This window comes from Heterodontus francisci, chromosome 47 (assembly GCF_036365525.1).
Source record: "Heterodontus francisci isolate sHetFra1 chromosome 47, sHetFra1.hap1, whole genome shotgun sequence".
NCBI classification, from domain to species: Eukaryota; Metazoa; Chordata; class Chondrichthyes; order Heterodontiformes; family Heterodontidae; genus Heterodontus; species Heterodontus francisci.
The window spans coordinates 5,926,367-5,942,391 of NC_090417.1; the positions used below are offsets into that span (position 1 = coordinate 5,926,367).

The 16,025-nt window shown below is 45.6% G+C and overlaps 1 protein-coding gene across 5 annotated transcripts in view; it reads right to left on the bottom strand.

Annotated features, from left to right (window-relative positions):
- The window catches only part of zgc:110329 (uncharacterized protein LOC550500 homolog), a 331,911-nt gene that overhangs the window by 203,454 nt on the left and 112,432 nt on the right, over positions 1-16,025 (bottom strand). Inside the window, exon 1 of one of the 5 annotated variants that reach the window (XM_068023413.1) lies at positions 7,497-7,536. The exons of 2 other annotated variants lie outside the window; for them this stretch is intronic. The gene's annotated coding sequence lies outside the window, so the exon portion shown is untranslated. Of the gene's footprint in view, positions 1-83; positions 106-175; positions 333-7,496; positions 7,537-16,025 lie in introns of those variants that run through there. 2 more of the 5 variants (XM_068023410.1, XM_068023411.1) reach the window with 2 other exon arrangements.

Consider the following 16,025-nt stretch of genomic DNA (forward strand, 5'->3'; position numbering starts at 1 on the left):
GATTTCCAACATCCCAACTACAACCTGTCCTCCCTCTCCTAATCTTCATCCCTACTCATTATCCCCAAGACTAGTCCCATCACCTTTAATCATCCTCTGTTCCTCTCAACTCTTCTGATCAACTTCAATCATTCCCTCAACTCTTCCTGTTTCCCTCAAGTCCCTGAAACCGTACCCCTCAGCTCTTTCCGTCCACTTTAGCCTAGACTTTCTGCTCGATTCTGTGGATTGCGTTCTGAACCCATGATCTTCTGATTCTGAGGTAAACGATTTACCCACGGAGCCACAGCTGATGCCAAGCTCCTGAAGTAACAGGACAAAGTGGTAAAGACATGGGAAATGATGGTGCTGAAGTAACTCCTGTGGTCAGACTCATGTGATCAGGCTCCATTTCCTGTGTGACTGAGAGCACAGCACGTTGTGCCTTGTTGGAGTAAACCAGTATGTTCCTGACTATCGGATGAAAATCATTCACTTAACTTTCCCATCGAATGATAATGTGGACCTGGATTTTCATTTTGGAGGTGGAAAACAGGAACTAGGTCTGGTCTGGTGTCAGAACCCCGTGCCCCTCCTCGTGTGGCAAGCTGATTCAGAATGCAATTTTCAAATGGGTAAGCCCTTAATAGGTCTGAAGATGGGTTGCTTCTCCTCCAAGAGCCAGTGGGATTGAAAATGGTGCTGGATCAGATCAAGGGTGGGGCTCGTGTCGACTCCTGCAGCAGCCATCACTGAGGCTGCTTGTTGACCTGACGGAGAGATTTGTCATCCACAGTACCAGAGGGCAGAGACATGTCACAGGGGAGCTGGAGAGCTGGCACTAAGGGCAGGGCTTCATCCATGCCCACCTGGATCTAATGCTGGAGGCTAAGAGGGAAAAGAGGGAGGTCCTCTTCCTGGAGGGTGGCACTTCTCTCTCCAGTGTTTATCCTCCTCTTTCCCGATGAGGCGTCTCTTTCCAGGGCCTCACTGTCCTCAAGGTCCACATCTCTCTGGAGGATAATATTATAGAGAGTACAGCAGACCACCACAATGACTTCAGAATCTACAGAAACCCCATGGCCTGCTCAATGGTTACCCTGCTGAGCAGGTTGCATTGGTTATAGTGCCTCTGTGCCTCAGTCTGGGATTCCCATAGAGGGGTCAGTAGCCATCTCATCAAGGAATTTCCCTTGTCCCCTTGGATCTATCCATGCACTTTAGGGGATGGAATGAAGATGTGAGGCAGCATGAACTGACGGAGGATGGAGTCATGGCAGCTACCGGGAAAGCAAGTGCACCCATGGAGGAAGCTCTTGTTGTGGTCACAGACCAGTTGGATGATGAGGGACTGCAATCCCTTCCTGTTGACGGATCTCACTGGCCTGTCACTGGATGCCTTGATGGCCACATGGGTGCAAGTGATGATGCCCTGCACCGGGGGAATCCAGTGATGGAGACTGAATCCAATGCCCTCTATGTCTATGCAGGTCCATCTGCGTCAAAGTGGATGTAGTTCCTTGCCCTGAAAATGGCATCCCCCCGTGACCTGCCTGATGAATTTCTGACGACAAGATGCCACCTTGCTCCACAGCTGATCCCTGGAACTGCCCAACTACACAGAGGTTTAGTGGGGGGGGGGGGGGGGGGTGGCGCTGATCTTGACGGCTGCTGGTAAGAGACTGCCATAGCGGCCATGAGGTCTCAGGTCATTGCAGATCAGAGCACACAGGTCTAAGACCATCTGCCTGGATAGTTGCAGCCTCCTACAGCGCTGGCACTCTGTCATTTGCAGGGAGCTAACTCTTGGGCTACGTATTTCCTGCTCTGTCCAATGTCAGAGTCGCCTGTCCCCATCTGACCTCCCTCATCTGTGTTTTTTGAGTTTGCCATGGCCTTTCCCTGCCAACCCCAGCAGCCTCACATCCCTCTCCAGATTCCTGCCCTTCCCATAGCCTTACTGGCACACCATTCTGTTCACAACCTGAGCAACCGGCCATATTCAGCACATGCCATTTTCCATGTGCCCAGCCTTTCAAAGTTCAAACCTGCTGCTGACAAGCCTGTTAATGAACTCTTCAAAGAGCTGAATCGGCAATGAATTGAAGGCAATGCATGATGGGTTTCCACCCCGAACCCCCTTTAAAAATGGCATCACATTCCAGAGGCACCATATTCCAGTGCTGACCTCCAGGAATGCAGTCTTTAAATCAAGCTCATCTCCGTACCTGCACTCAGCAGCTTTAAAAATCCAACCCGTGGTATTTCAAGGTTTCCTTATAGAAAAGGTCTTGCATTTATATAGCAACTAATCACATCTTCAGGACAACCCAAAGTGCCAATCAGCTCTTTTTCATATGTTGTCTTTGTGACTTGGAGACCAATTTGTGCAGTGCCAGATCCCAAAACAGCAATGAAATAAACTGCCATTTAATATGAATAGGCATCTGAGATGCTCAAGTGGTTGAGAGCTGGTCGATAACAGGCCTGATGCAAATGGCTTGAGTGGGTGTGACTGAGAGATTGATGTGATGGTTTCACAGGAACTGCTCCATGACTCTCAAAAATTGCCAACTCTTCCAGTGTTTGTTTTTAGAGGGAATTTTATACTTCATTTAATGATCAGATCGAGATCGGTTAAAGTGGAACATTCCACCTCGTCCGAGCAATTCCAAGCAGAAGGAGAAGGAGGAAGGTCGATCCACATGGAAAATCATTGACAGCGAACATTGGCATCCTCTAGTGGCTGCTGTTGGTAACTCTTGGCATTTGACTATTTTCTAGCCGACTGTTCATACTGGAATCCAAACAGAAAATCTTAGCATGTTCATCAGCATCTGAAAGAGGAAGCTAGGTGAATGATTGGCTAAAACCCTTTATCAAATTCCCCTCAAAGGTCAGACAAAATCCATTCTTTAAAACTTCAGAAAGACATGGACAAACTAGTGAAATCGGCAGACGCATGGCCCATTAAATTTAATGTAGAGAAGTGTGAAGAGATGCATTTTAGTCCCAAGAATGAGAAGCAATATCAACTACATTATACCATTTGAAAGGGGGTGCAGGAAGAGAGAGACTTGGGGGTGTATGTACACAAATCTTCCAAGGTGAAAGGAGAAGTTGAGAAGGCTGTTAAAAAAGCTGAAGGTAAATTTGGTTTTATTAATAGAGGCAGAGAGTACAAAAGCAAGGAAGTTATGCTAAACCTTTTGAAATCACTGGTTCGGCCTCAATTGGAGTAGTGTGTGGAATTCTGGGCACCACACTTTAAGAAGGATATCAAGGGCTTGGAGAGATTCAGGGATGAGGGACTTCAGTTATATGGAAAGACTGGAAAAGCTGAGCTTGGTCTCCTTGGAGCAGAGAAGGTTAGGAGAAGATTTAATAGAGCTATTGAAAATCATGCAATTTTTTGAAAAGAATAAATAAGGCAGTGGCAGAAGGTTTGGTAACCAGAGAATATAGATTTTTTGACACAGTGAGTTGTTGTGATCTGGAATGAATTGCCTGAAATGGTGGTTGAAGAAGATTCAATAGTGACATTCAAAAGAGAATTGTTTAAATATTTGAAGGGAAAACATTTCGAGGACTATGGTGAAAGAACAGGAGAGTGGGATTAATTGGATAGTTCTATCAAGGAGCCAGTACTGGCATGGTGATCCACATGGCCTTCCTCTGTGCTCTTTGATTCGATGATAAATCACCATTCCTTCATGGTTGTTGGGTCAAAATCCTGCAACTCCCTACCTAACAGAACTGTGGAAGTACCTCTATCACATGGACTGCAGCGGTTCAAGATGGGCCACCCACAACTAGGGACGGGCAATAAATGCTGGCCTGGCCAGCAATGCCCATATCTTGAGAATGAACTGGAAAAACTTCCAGCTCAAGCAATCTCAGTTGAAGATACTTTGTAATGATGTGTTTATCAAGTTCATATCTGCGTCCTGAATCTGATACTGTTCTTCCTATGAATACCAGTTAATTTATAGTTCAGTTTATATTCTCATCTATTTTAAGTTCAATTAAACTTTTCTGCACTTCCTTCCTCTCAGCCCCAAATTGCTATTCTAGTCCAAACAGTTCTGGAAGTATTGTCCTCACTCTGTTGCCACCTCATTCACTTTCCAGTTCCGTATTTCCTGCTTGAACTGGGAACTAACTCCCAGGTGAATGTCTACCACACTTTTCCCATTGGTTCTATACCCTCTTAAAGCTGTACCTGAGATTCCAGTTGGAGACCAGCTGAACTCTTCCATAATTGCATCATTAGCTCCTTCTTTCTCTGTTTCTTGCCCTGAGAAAAAAAAGCCAAGGCTTAGATGAAAGCAAGCTTGGGTTTCGAAAGTCTCTGGATTATTGAAGGAAGGAAAGTAGAAAGGACTATGGTGAAAGAACAGAGGAGGATTGACAGTTTTGAGGTGCAGGAAAGAATGGATTTGTTTTGACCTTTGAGGAGAATTTGATAAAGGGTTTTCGCCAATCATTCACCGAGCTTCCTCTTTCAGATGCCCATCAACATTCTATGTCTTTCTGTTTGTGGTAGGCTCTTGAAACAGCATTATACCAGCAGTTCCCAACAGCAGTCACTAGAGGACGACAATGTTACTGTCAGTAATTTTCCTTGTGAATGGATTTCCCTCTACTCTTGAGCAGATGAAGGGTTTGCCTTTCAACGGGGTCCTGTGCAAAGCTGGGGTTTGGTGCCCTGTCTATTACGAGCAATGATGCTAATTACAACCTACTTAATGTGGCGTCAAATCCACACACAATCAATCCTGAAAAGGCATGTTTGCAACACACAATATAACAATACCTGACAAAATGACAAGGGAATAACAATTACCATTGCCTTGGTGTCCTTTCAACAAACTGCTTGTGATCCTATGTCAGTGCATCAGTAACTCCTGTTAATCTGATATGACCCCAAGAGACGCTCCAAGACCCTCCTTAAAGCCCCAACACCCTCCCACACCCTCCTTAAAGCCCCAACACCCTCCTTAAAGCCAATGAACCTTTCCACAGGTCCTGAAAACTCACACACCCTCCCACATCCACGTTGATGTTGATGTGAATAAGTGAGACTATACAGATTAGATCTGATAATAGAATTAAGTGCCGCTGAAAACCTCTTGAATGAGGAAGCCATTCTCCCTCATTCATGCTCAGTGAAGAAGGTCAATACTCTATTGCAAAAGACCCAGGTCATTTCTCCCAGCATTATGTGGAGATATTCAAAGATCTGGGATAAACCGTGCCAAAGACTTGCAGGTTGATAGGTAAATTGGCCATTGTAAATTGCCCCTAGTGTAGGTAGGTGGGAGGAGAATTGAGGGAAGGTGCGGATGGGAGAGGGAAATGGGATTAATATAGGATTAGTATAAATGGGTGATTGATGGTCGGCATGGACTCGGTGGGCCGAAGGGCCTGTTTCGGTGCTGTATGACCTCAAAAACACAATGCAAATTGACTGTTGCTGCAGCTCATGTTTGTTCAAGACAGCTGATTCAGAATGGCTAGTCCATTTTCTTACTTTGAAATACAGAGCCTGTAACGTAATTTACCAGCAGCCGTACAAGCCTCCGAGATCTCTCTGTTCCTCCAGTTCTGGCCTCTTGTGCAATCCCAGTTGTCATTGCTCCATTGTGGTTGTGCTTTCAGCTGCCTGGGCCCTAAGCTCTGAAATTCCCTGCCTGAACTCTTGCCCTCCTTACCATTCTGTTCCCCCTTTAAGATGCTCCTAAAAGCCTACCTCTTTGACTTTTTTTGGTCACCTGTCCTAAGATCTCTGTGTCACTTTGTTTGGGGCAGGTATTGCTCTGGGGGAGCACCTTGTGGTCTTTTATTGCATCAAAGGTTCTATACCAATGCAAGTGGTGTTGCTATAGGAATGCACTGAGATGTTCTACAGGGCATTGGATAAATAGAAGTAATACGGAAAATTGGGGAGATGTTTCTCTTTCCCAGAACTGGAATTACGCTGTGTTTTATTTCATGCTGAAAGTTGAAATCAAGTTTTTTTTAAATATCACATCTGCTAAGTGTCTCTCACTGAACATTGCAGGAATGAACCAGGACTGTAAATTTTCAGACTGCCATTTGCCATGATTTCATGAAGCTGGAGATTTGAAGGCTCAATATAAATAGCCTATAAATTTGACCACGTCGAGTATGTCTTTCAGGTGCTAATGCTGGAAATAATTTGTTCCACTGTTTCATCCATCATGCTTTTCAGTAGACTGCAGCGGTTCAAGAAGGCAGCTCACCACCACCTTCTCAAGGGCAATTAGGGATGGGCAATAAATGCTGGCCTAGCCAGTGACGCCCACATACCATGAATGAATAAAAAAAAAAGTAGAGTCCTACTCCTGGTGTGTAGGCACATAGAGCGATGAACAGAAAAGCCTCTGACCTTTAATGTAAAAGGCCTGAGGAGGCATCTTGATATTGGACCTCGTTTCAACGAAACCGGCACGTTACATAGAGCTTACAACAATTCGTCACGAAGGATTGAACACAGTAATAGCCCTCGGGTAAGTGAGGGACAGGGCAATGATCAGACTGATGGCTAAGGGAGCAGTAAACAGTGGCTGGCTGGGGATAGGGTCTATCAGTAGTTGAGGTGATGACTGATCGGGCCTTGGCTATGGGAGGGGTGTCATCTATAACTGGGGCTTGGCTGATTGTTGGCCAATATGGCGGGTGGCACACTCTCTGCCTGTCATACCAGAAGTTTAGTAGGCCAGTTAGCACCTGAGAGACATACTCTACGTGGTCAAATTTATAGGCTATTTATATTGAGCCTTCAAATCTCCAGCTTCATGAAATCATTGCAAATGGCAGTCTGAAAATTTACAGCCCTGGTTCCTTCCTGCAACGTTCAGTGAGAGACACTTAGCAGATGTGATATTAAATAAAAACTTGATTTCAACTTTCAGCATGAAATAAAACACATGCTTGACAGTGTAATGCCAGGTGCAGTCAAATAAGATTGGAAAGAGGAACCAATTTTCAATTGTCAGTTAAATTCTTATGGTCTTTGCAGCCAAGTCTCTCAGTAAAACAATCCTGGAGCAGACAAAATATATCTCAGTACTGACAGCCAATGGGCTGCTCTGTTCAGAATTTTCAATTCATGCTGTAAATCTTACAGTGTAAGTGCCGCTCAGCTCTCATCCAGTGAACTATTCCTGGAAGCTGACATCATCGTAAATAGATAGTGCCTCATCGTAACTCTGACATCAACAGCAAATCTTTCAAATTAACCTGCTTTGGGTTTAACATAGTGATGTAACAGTGAATATAGTGTTCCCATCTGCTTTCTGATTAATTAGCACTTTTAGGTATGCAACTTTATCAAAGGTCTTGTGGCAAGTCCAAACAAACTAGATTATAGGGAATCCACTCTGTAATGTCCTGACAGCAATCAAATCAGTTTGTCAACCTCGATCGTCCCCTCTTGAACCCACACGAAATCCATTACATGTTACTCCTTAGCACAGTTTCCTTTCTCTTACCTTGTTCTGATTTAAGATGATAAGGAGATGCAGTTACCAGATCAGTTTTGTCTTGTTTGTATAATACAGGCAACCTTCGAGTGCCGTGGAATCTCTCCTGTAACCAACTGATCTTGCATGACTGCATCAACATTTACAACGACATAATTTGCATCTCTAACATAGTAAATTGTTTGAAGGCAGTTTACAGAGGTGTTTTCAGTCACAAATTAACACCAAGCCAAAGAAAGAGACATTAGGACAGGTGACCAAAAGCTAGGTAGGTTTTAATGAGGCTTTTAAAGGAGAAGAGAAAGGTGGAGAGGTTTAGGGAGGGAATTCTAGAATTTATGTCCTGGAAAGCTGAAGGCAGGATCACCAGTGGTGAGGGGAAAGGATTGAGAGATGCACAAGAGTCCAAAGTTGGAAGAGGGTTGTAGGGCTGGAGGAGGAGGTTACAGAGATAGATCGAGGAAAGGACATGGAGGGATTTGAACATGAAGAGAAGAATTTTAAAATGAAGGTATTAGTGGACAGGGAGCCAATGTCAGTCAGCGAGTGATGGGGGAATGGGACTTGGAGCAGCTCAGGATATGGAAAGCAGACTTCTGTATCAGCACTAGGTTACAGAGCATGGAAAATATGAGCCCATCCAGGGGAGCATTGGAATTGTGAGGTCTGGAAGTGACAAAGGCATGAATGAGGTGAGGGAAGGCTGGAGATGGGCGATGTTACAGAGGTTAGAAAAGATCATTTTTGTGATGGAGAGGATAAGGACTCAGAAGCTCATTTCAGGATAGAATGGAATTAATTCAGGTAGACCCAACACTCCGCCTCTTCCACCATCAAATTCAATCAAAAATGAGGCCAAGGTTTTCACCTCCATTCTGGCAGTCTATTCAAAGTGTTGATCATTTTTTATGGTAAGAACAACTGTTTCCTCTTTACTCCTTGTTCTACTCCTACAGTTTAATGTGATGTTTGACATTTACCTTTTCATATCCTTTTGTATATATCATACATCTCTATAATAAGCTGGTCCTTTCAACAGCCCCTAACTCAGCCGAAAAGTCCCAGTTTCTCCAGCCTTTCCTCCTATGATCAGTATCGTGGCTCTTCCCAGTGCTGGAATCTCTCGTTTCTAGCTGACCAGAAGTGGACACAGTTTGGAAGGTTTCGTGTGACCACAGCACTCAGAAGGAGATCCCTTGGCTGATTGTTCCTTTCCCTTGCCTGTGGAAGTGGGGTGGGGTGGGATAGGGCCTTGGGGTTATAGCCCACCATTATCATCCTGTTGGAAACCTGCTGACTCAATACAAGTCCAGGGATGGAATCAGGGCCTTTTGTAGCTCTTTGTCCTGCACTGAGGGTTACATTCAGCCACTGAGCCAGTTCCTCTCTACTTTTGCCTTCACTCCTGCAGCCTTACTACAGCCTTCTGGTCAAATTTCACTCCTTCAGCATCTCCTCTCCCAAGTGAGATGTTGCAAAGCACTGTCACTCCTACACTCAATGATTACCTTCCTCACTTCTTCAACAAATTAATCAACCGCCTTTTAAATTCAACCTGGGATTTAAAAATAATTAGTTCCATTTGTTTGAAACAGAATGTATTATATAAATGGCTCATTAATGGAAAATAAATGATTATTGTTATCACACAGTTACTTCTGGTGATGGATGACAGCTTGTACTGCATCCGTCAATTAATTATTATAATCTTCCATGGCAGTCCAATGCGTGTCCCAGTTTGTGTAGATGCTGTGTTCCTTTTGCCCATTCCTCAATTCACATCATACTCATAATCTAACTTTACAATCCACACATATCATTCCTACAGTCCCTAAAAGGGGCTAGAACCCCAGTCATAGAATCAAATCCAACCCAATAGGGCTTCTTCCAAACAAATATTTGAGATCTGTCCCTGCATCATCATTCTGTACATGTATCTTGACAAATCATAAAAGGGAACTGGACTCATTCTTGACTGGGGCAGGGGTTGCATCACACAGAAGGTAGCAGATGTTAGTTGGACAAGGGTATTAAGTCTTACGGAACCAAGGCGGTTGGATGGACTTAAGATACAGATCTGTGATGATCTTAGTGAATGGTGGAGCAAGCTCGAGGGCTGAATGGCCTCCTCCTCTTCCTATGAAAGTGGCTTTACAGATAACACTCGGTCGATGTGATCTCCTGGTCAGTTTTAGATCACCTGAGGGGGTCGAAGAGGAAGTTTGCAGAGTATTGTTCCCTTAGTGGCCCTAGATTTTTCACCTCTCCTGGGAGGTGACATGGCTTTAGGGATGGGGAGGAAATGTATGTCGTAATGCTTGGCCCATTATGAATGTAGGGCAGGCTTGATGCACCAGCTGGCCTTTTCCTACCCAACATTTTCTTAGGTATTTCAGAGTTAACTGGAATGTGACTGCCGCAGGCACACTCTCCACTGCACCCCCCCCCCCCCCCGCCTCTGAGTTTATAGCCGGGATCAGAGTAGATCAATGGCTAGAGTGTCACAATGAAGCAGCACTGGAGGTATCTGTGACAACACAAGCGTTATAGGCGACTGGTACCCTACATCAATAATTTCATCTGCTGCGGATGGAGTTAAATTTACAAAAAGAAAGCTTTCCTGCAGCCTGCAGTTGGCTGTGTTCTCAAAGTCTGCAAGGAGTGCAAATTCATGAGCTGTGAATGATATTTGTGATAATGAAATCCATGTTCCTGTGAGCACAGCTCAGTAACTTCATTGCTATACATCTGCATTTGCAAATGGCTGGATGTTTATAATAAAAAAGGGGCGAGCTCATTCGAATGCAGCACCTTCCCATCTCTAGCATGTGAAGTGTTGTAAGTGGAGATTACTTCTCCAGCCTTTCACATTCCAAACACAGTGATTCAGAGTCATTCTTATTGACATTATTTCAAAATAATTTGACTGCTGACACCTTCATTTTAAAGGGAAGGGCATCTGAGAGAGATCACACAATTTGCATGATTACAGCGCAGCCTAGAACTAGATAAGAGGTTGTATTCAACAGGACAGAATGGTTTCCACCCTCTGTGTAACATCGACCATCTCTTCACTCTCCCTTGAGGCCAAGGGCTGGTCTATTGAAGCCGCTGGCAACTACCCAAGCGGCTATTCGGCAAATGACTATGAAACGCAGCAAGTCACTTGACAAGAGAAGGACAATTGAGCCCTAGATCCACACACTTGCTCATCCAATTGGGTTGCCAGACAGTTTAAAAAAAGCAGTCAGGGTATGAGGATGGGAATGAAAGTCCCTCTGGTTACCCAAGCAGAGATTAGTTCATCACAGCATGCCCTGGGGATCAATTATGGGACCTTGATGGTCTGTTTGTCTCAGTACTGAGCTATTTTGTTTTCTGCATTGAAAACACTGACCTTTGAAGAGTTTTTTGGTCTTTGTTCTGTTAGCAAGTACGGAAGCTGCATTTCCCAGCATTCCTAGAAAATGCCTAAAACCAGCATAGGCCATGGCTAGCACAGTGGGGTAGCACAGAGACAAGGCACCTCCTTACACACCGAAAAGCAACACAAGATGGAGAGTCACCTCAAGTGACCCTCACTTCATACAACTGCCAGTAGTACTGGCCCACTCTCTTCAGCCTTGCCTTCCAACACACCCGATATTGTCCATCACTTATACCAGTTTCTACGCACAGCCTGCCAACACTCGGTTTGGGTCTTAGATCTTGCTCAAAATTTACTCCCATTTATTTTTCTCCTTTCTATTCTCACTAACTCTGGGAACCCTTCTGTGAAGACATCCTGTCTTGTTGCTATTCCCTTGCAAACTCGACTTACTGTCATGGCTGGGCTGCCATGATAGATCCTCCATAGTCTGCAGATGACTATTAGGTACACTCTGCACCCTGAAAATATTGTGCAAGGTTTTTCAGCACACTGAGTGACTCTTTGTACTGGTGCCTTGGTTCTGTGGTTGCAGACTGATACCAGGCAGTGCTGGCTGTAGGTCAGAGGGAAATCTGCTGTCCTTACCGGGTCTGACCTACCTATGACTCCAGACCCACAGCAATGTGGTTGATGCTTAAATGCCCTCTGAAATGGCCTAGCAAGCCACTCAGTTGTATCTAACCGCTACAAAGTCTAAGAAAAGGAATGAAACCGGATGAACCACACGGCATCGACCAACGCACCCAAAATGACAACCGCAAACCCAGCCCTGTCAACCCTTCAAAGTCCTCCTCACTTAACATCAGGGGGCTTGTGCCAAAATTGGGAGAGCTGTCCTACAGACTAGTCAAGCAACAGCCTAACATAGTCATACTTAGAATCATACCTTACAGACAATGTCCCAGATGCCGCCATCACCATCCTCGGGTATGTCCTTGTCCCACCAGCAGGACAGACCCAGCAGAGGTGGCAGCTCAGTGGTATATAGTCAGGAAGGAGTTGCCCTGGGAGTCCTTAACATTGACTCTGGACCACATGAAGTCTTATGGCATCAGGTCAAACATGGACAAAGAAATCACCTATCCCCCCCTGCCTCAGCAGATGAATCAGTACTCCTCCATGTTGAACACCACTTGGAGGAAGCACTGAAGGTGGCAAGGCGGAGAATGTACTCTGGGTGGGGGACTTCAATGTCCATCACCAAGAGTGGCTCAGTAGCACCACTACTGACTGAGCTGGCCAGGTCCTAAAGGACATAGCTGCTAGACTGGGTCTGCGGCAGGTGGTGAGGGAACCAGCAAGAGGGAGAAACATACTTGGCCTCGTCCTCACTAACCTGCTTGCTGCAGATGCATCTGTCCATGACAGTATTGGTAGGAGTGACCACCGCACAGTCCTTGTGGAGACGAAGTCCCGTCTTCACATTGAGGATACCGTCCATCGTGTTGTGTGGCATTACCACCGTGCTAAATGGGATAGATTTCTAACAGAACTAGCAACTCAAAAATTGGGCAACCATGAGGCACTGTGGGCCACTATCAGAAGCAGAATTGTATTCAACCACAATAGTAACCTCATGGCCCGGCATATTCTCCACTCTACCGTTACCATCAAGCTGGGGGACCAACCTTGGTTCAATGAAGAGTGCAGGAGGGCATGCCAAGAGCAGCACCAGGCAGAACCTAAAAATGAGGTGCCAACCTGGTGAAGCTACAACAGGACTACTTGCATGCCAAACAGCAGAAGCAGCATGCGATAGACAGAGCGAAGTGATCCGAGAAACCAACGGATCAGATCTAAGCTCTGCAGTCCTGCCACATCCAATCATGAATGGTGGTGGACATAACAGGAGGAGGAGGCTCCACAAATATCCCCATCCTCAATGATGGGGGAGCCCAGCACATCAGCGCGAAAGATAAGGCTGAAGCATTTGTAACAATCTTCAGTCAGAAGTACCGAGTTGATGATCCATCTCGGCCTCCTCCTGAAGTACCCAGCATCACAGATGCCAGACTTCAGCCAATATAATTCACTCCAAGTGATATCATGAAATAGCTGAAGGCACTGGATACTGCAGAAGCTAGCAGCCCTGACAATATTCCAGCAATAGTACTGAAGACTTGTGCTCCAGAACTAGCCACGCCCCTAGCCAAGCTGTTCCAGTACAGCTACAACACTAGCATCTACCTCGCAATGTAGAATATTGCCCAGGTATGTCCCGTCCACAAAAAGCAGGACAAATTGAGCCCAGCCAATTACTGCCCAATCAATCTACTCCTGATCATCAGCAAAGTGATGGAATGGTTGGTGAAAGTGCTATCAAGCAGCACTTGCTCAGCAATAACCTGCTCAGTGACGCTCAGTTTGGGTTCTACCAGGGCCACTCAGCTCCTGACCTCATTACAGCCTTGGTTCAATCATGGACAAAAGAGCTGAACTCCAAAGGTGAGGTGAGAGTGACTGCTCTTGACATCAAGGTAGCATTTAACCGAGTATGGCATAAAGAAGCCCTAACAAAACTGGAGTCAATGGGAATCAGGGGGAAACTCTCCGCTAGTTAGTCGTACCCAGTGCAAAGGAAGATGGTTGCAGTTGTTGGAGGTCAGTCATCTGAGCTCCAGGACATCACTGCAGGAGTTCCTCAGGGTAGTGTCCTAGGCCCAAACATCTTCAGCTGCTTCATCAATGACCTTCCTTCATTCATAAGGTCAGAAGTGGGGATGTTCGCTGATGAAAGCACAATGTTCAGCACCATTTGCGACTCCTCAGTTACTGAAGCAGCCCGCGCCCATCCACAGCAAGAACTGGACACCATTCAATCATGGGCTGATAAGTGGCAAGTAACATTCGCACCACACAAGTGCCAGGCAATGACCATCTCAAACAGGAGAGAATCTAACCATCTCCCCTTGATGTTCAATGGCATTACCATCACTGAATCCCCCACTATCAACATCCTGGGTGTTACCATTGACCAGAACCTGAACTGGAGTAGCCACATAAATGCTGTGGCTGTCAAAGCAGGTCAGAGGCTAGGAATTCTGCAGCGAGTAACTCACCTCCTGTCTCCCCAAAGCCTGTCCAGCATCGACAAGGCACAAGTCAGGAGTGTGATGGAATACTCTCCACTTACCTGGTGGGTGCACATCCAACAACACTCAATAAGCTCGACACCATCCAGGACAAAGAAGCCCGCTTGATTGGCACTCCATTTATCACCTTCAACATTCAATCCCCCCACCACCGATGCACAGCGGCAGCAGCGTGTACCAACTACAAGGTGCACTGCAGCAACTCACTAAGGCTCCTTTGACAGCACCTTCCAAACCCGTGACCTCTACCAACTAGAAGGACAAGGGCAGCAGATGCATGGGAAGACCACCACCTGCAAGTTCCCCTCCAAGTCACACACCATTCTGACTTGGAAATATATTGCCGTTCCTTCACTGTCGCTGGGTCAAAATACAGGAACTCCCTTCCTCATAGCACTGTGGGTGTACCTACCCCACATGGACTGCAGTGGTTCAAGAAGGCAGCTCACCACCTTCTCAAGGGCAATTAGGGATGCGCAATAAATGCTGCCTTAGCCAGCAATGCTCATATCCCACGAATGAATAAAAAGACACACACAGGCAAAGGGTTCTGAGACAAGAGCTGCTATGACATATTGTTAGGCCTGAAGCCTCATTTTATTTTGTGACTCATACAGCAGTGGAGAACCAAGCAGCTATGCAGTGCCTTGCTGTTGCAACTGGGGGAGGGGGGAGGCGGGGAATGGTGTCCTTGTGAAGAATTAGGAGAGGACAAGGAGCAAAGATGTTTATGTGAGTGGAGGCAGAACAGGCGTAAATTGCTTTTTGCAGATGGAGATCGAGTTTCGCCTGCAATTCCAATTCCACATAATAATATCAGGCTTCTATCTGGAGGTGTAAATTTCTGCTATTTATTTTTCTTGCTCCGCTGACAAGAGCACAAATCATCAGCAATTTCATCCAAAAGCATTTCATGCTGCAATTTATTGACTGTCTAATCATTATTTTCAATATTAGGTCTACAATTCCTTCACAAAATTCCCTCTATTTTTCGGCATTCTCTTTCAATCTGTTGGACGGCCTGTTGGTAAATATTAAGGCGGCTTCATTTAAAGTTTAACAAAAAATTGCAAATTTTTTGCCCTGGCAATTTTCCTCGCCTCCTGAAGGCATTGACTCCCAGCTGTGATAAGGGAGTCCTCCACTATCTAGTCACTCATGCCAGGGAGTCTCAGCAGGCTAGTTCACAGCCAAGTTTCATTCACACAGTGGGTTAACAGTGATCAGTAGAAAGTCTGTAAGCTACCCTCTCTCTGACCCAGGGGTGCTAAGACTAATAGTCACGTCCTTGCAAGTACCCTGGGACACCTTATTTGATATTTTCTTCCTGCTTTCTATTCTGTAAGCACCCCCATCTGCTCAATGCTCCCCTGGTCACGCATCCATACCCAGCCGAAACCAGAGGTGGGTAACTGGATCAAACCTCCATGGCAATACCTCCTGAAAGGGACAGGGTGAGGGTGACTTACACTGTGATTTCCTCAGTGTAGGAGCTCCCCATTGGAAGCCACGGTCTACCACTATCACACTGTCCCTTCGCCTCTCCAATGTCATGTGCTACCAAGTCATAGCTGAGAGCTCACACACTTACCTTCAATTCAGACGCTTGTTGGTTCAAACCTGACCCCAGAGGCTTGAGTATGTAATCCAGGTTGACACTCCTGGAGCAGTACTGAGGGAATGCTGCACTGTTGGAGGTGCTATCTTTCAGATGAGACATTAAACCTGAGTCTGCCCTCACAGGTGAATGGAAAAGATTCCATGGCACCATTTGGACGAAGAGCAGGGGGATTCTCCCCAGTGTCCTGGCCAATATTTATCCTTCAACCACCATCACCAAAACAAATGATCATGTAGTTTGTGAGAGCTTGCTGTGTTCCATATATTACAACAATGACTATACTTCAAAAAGTACTTCATTGGCTGTAAAGTGCTTTGGGACATCCTGTGGTTATTAATAGCATGATAAAAATTTCTTGCATTTCTCTTTCCTTCAATCACACGGGGACATCCTAA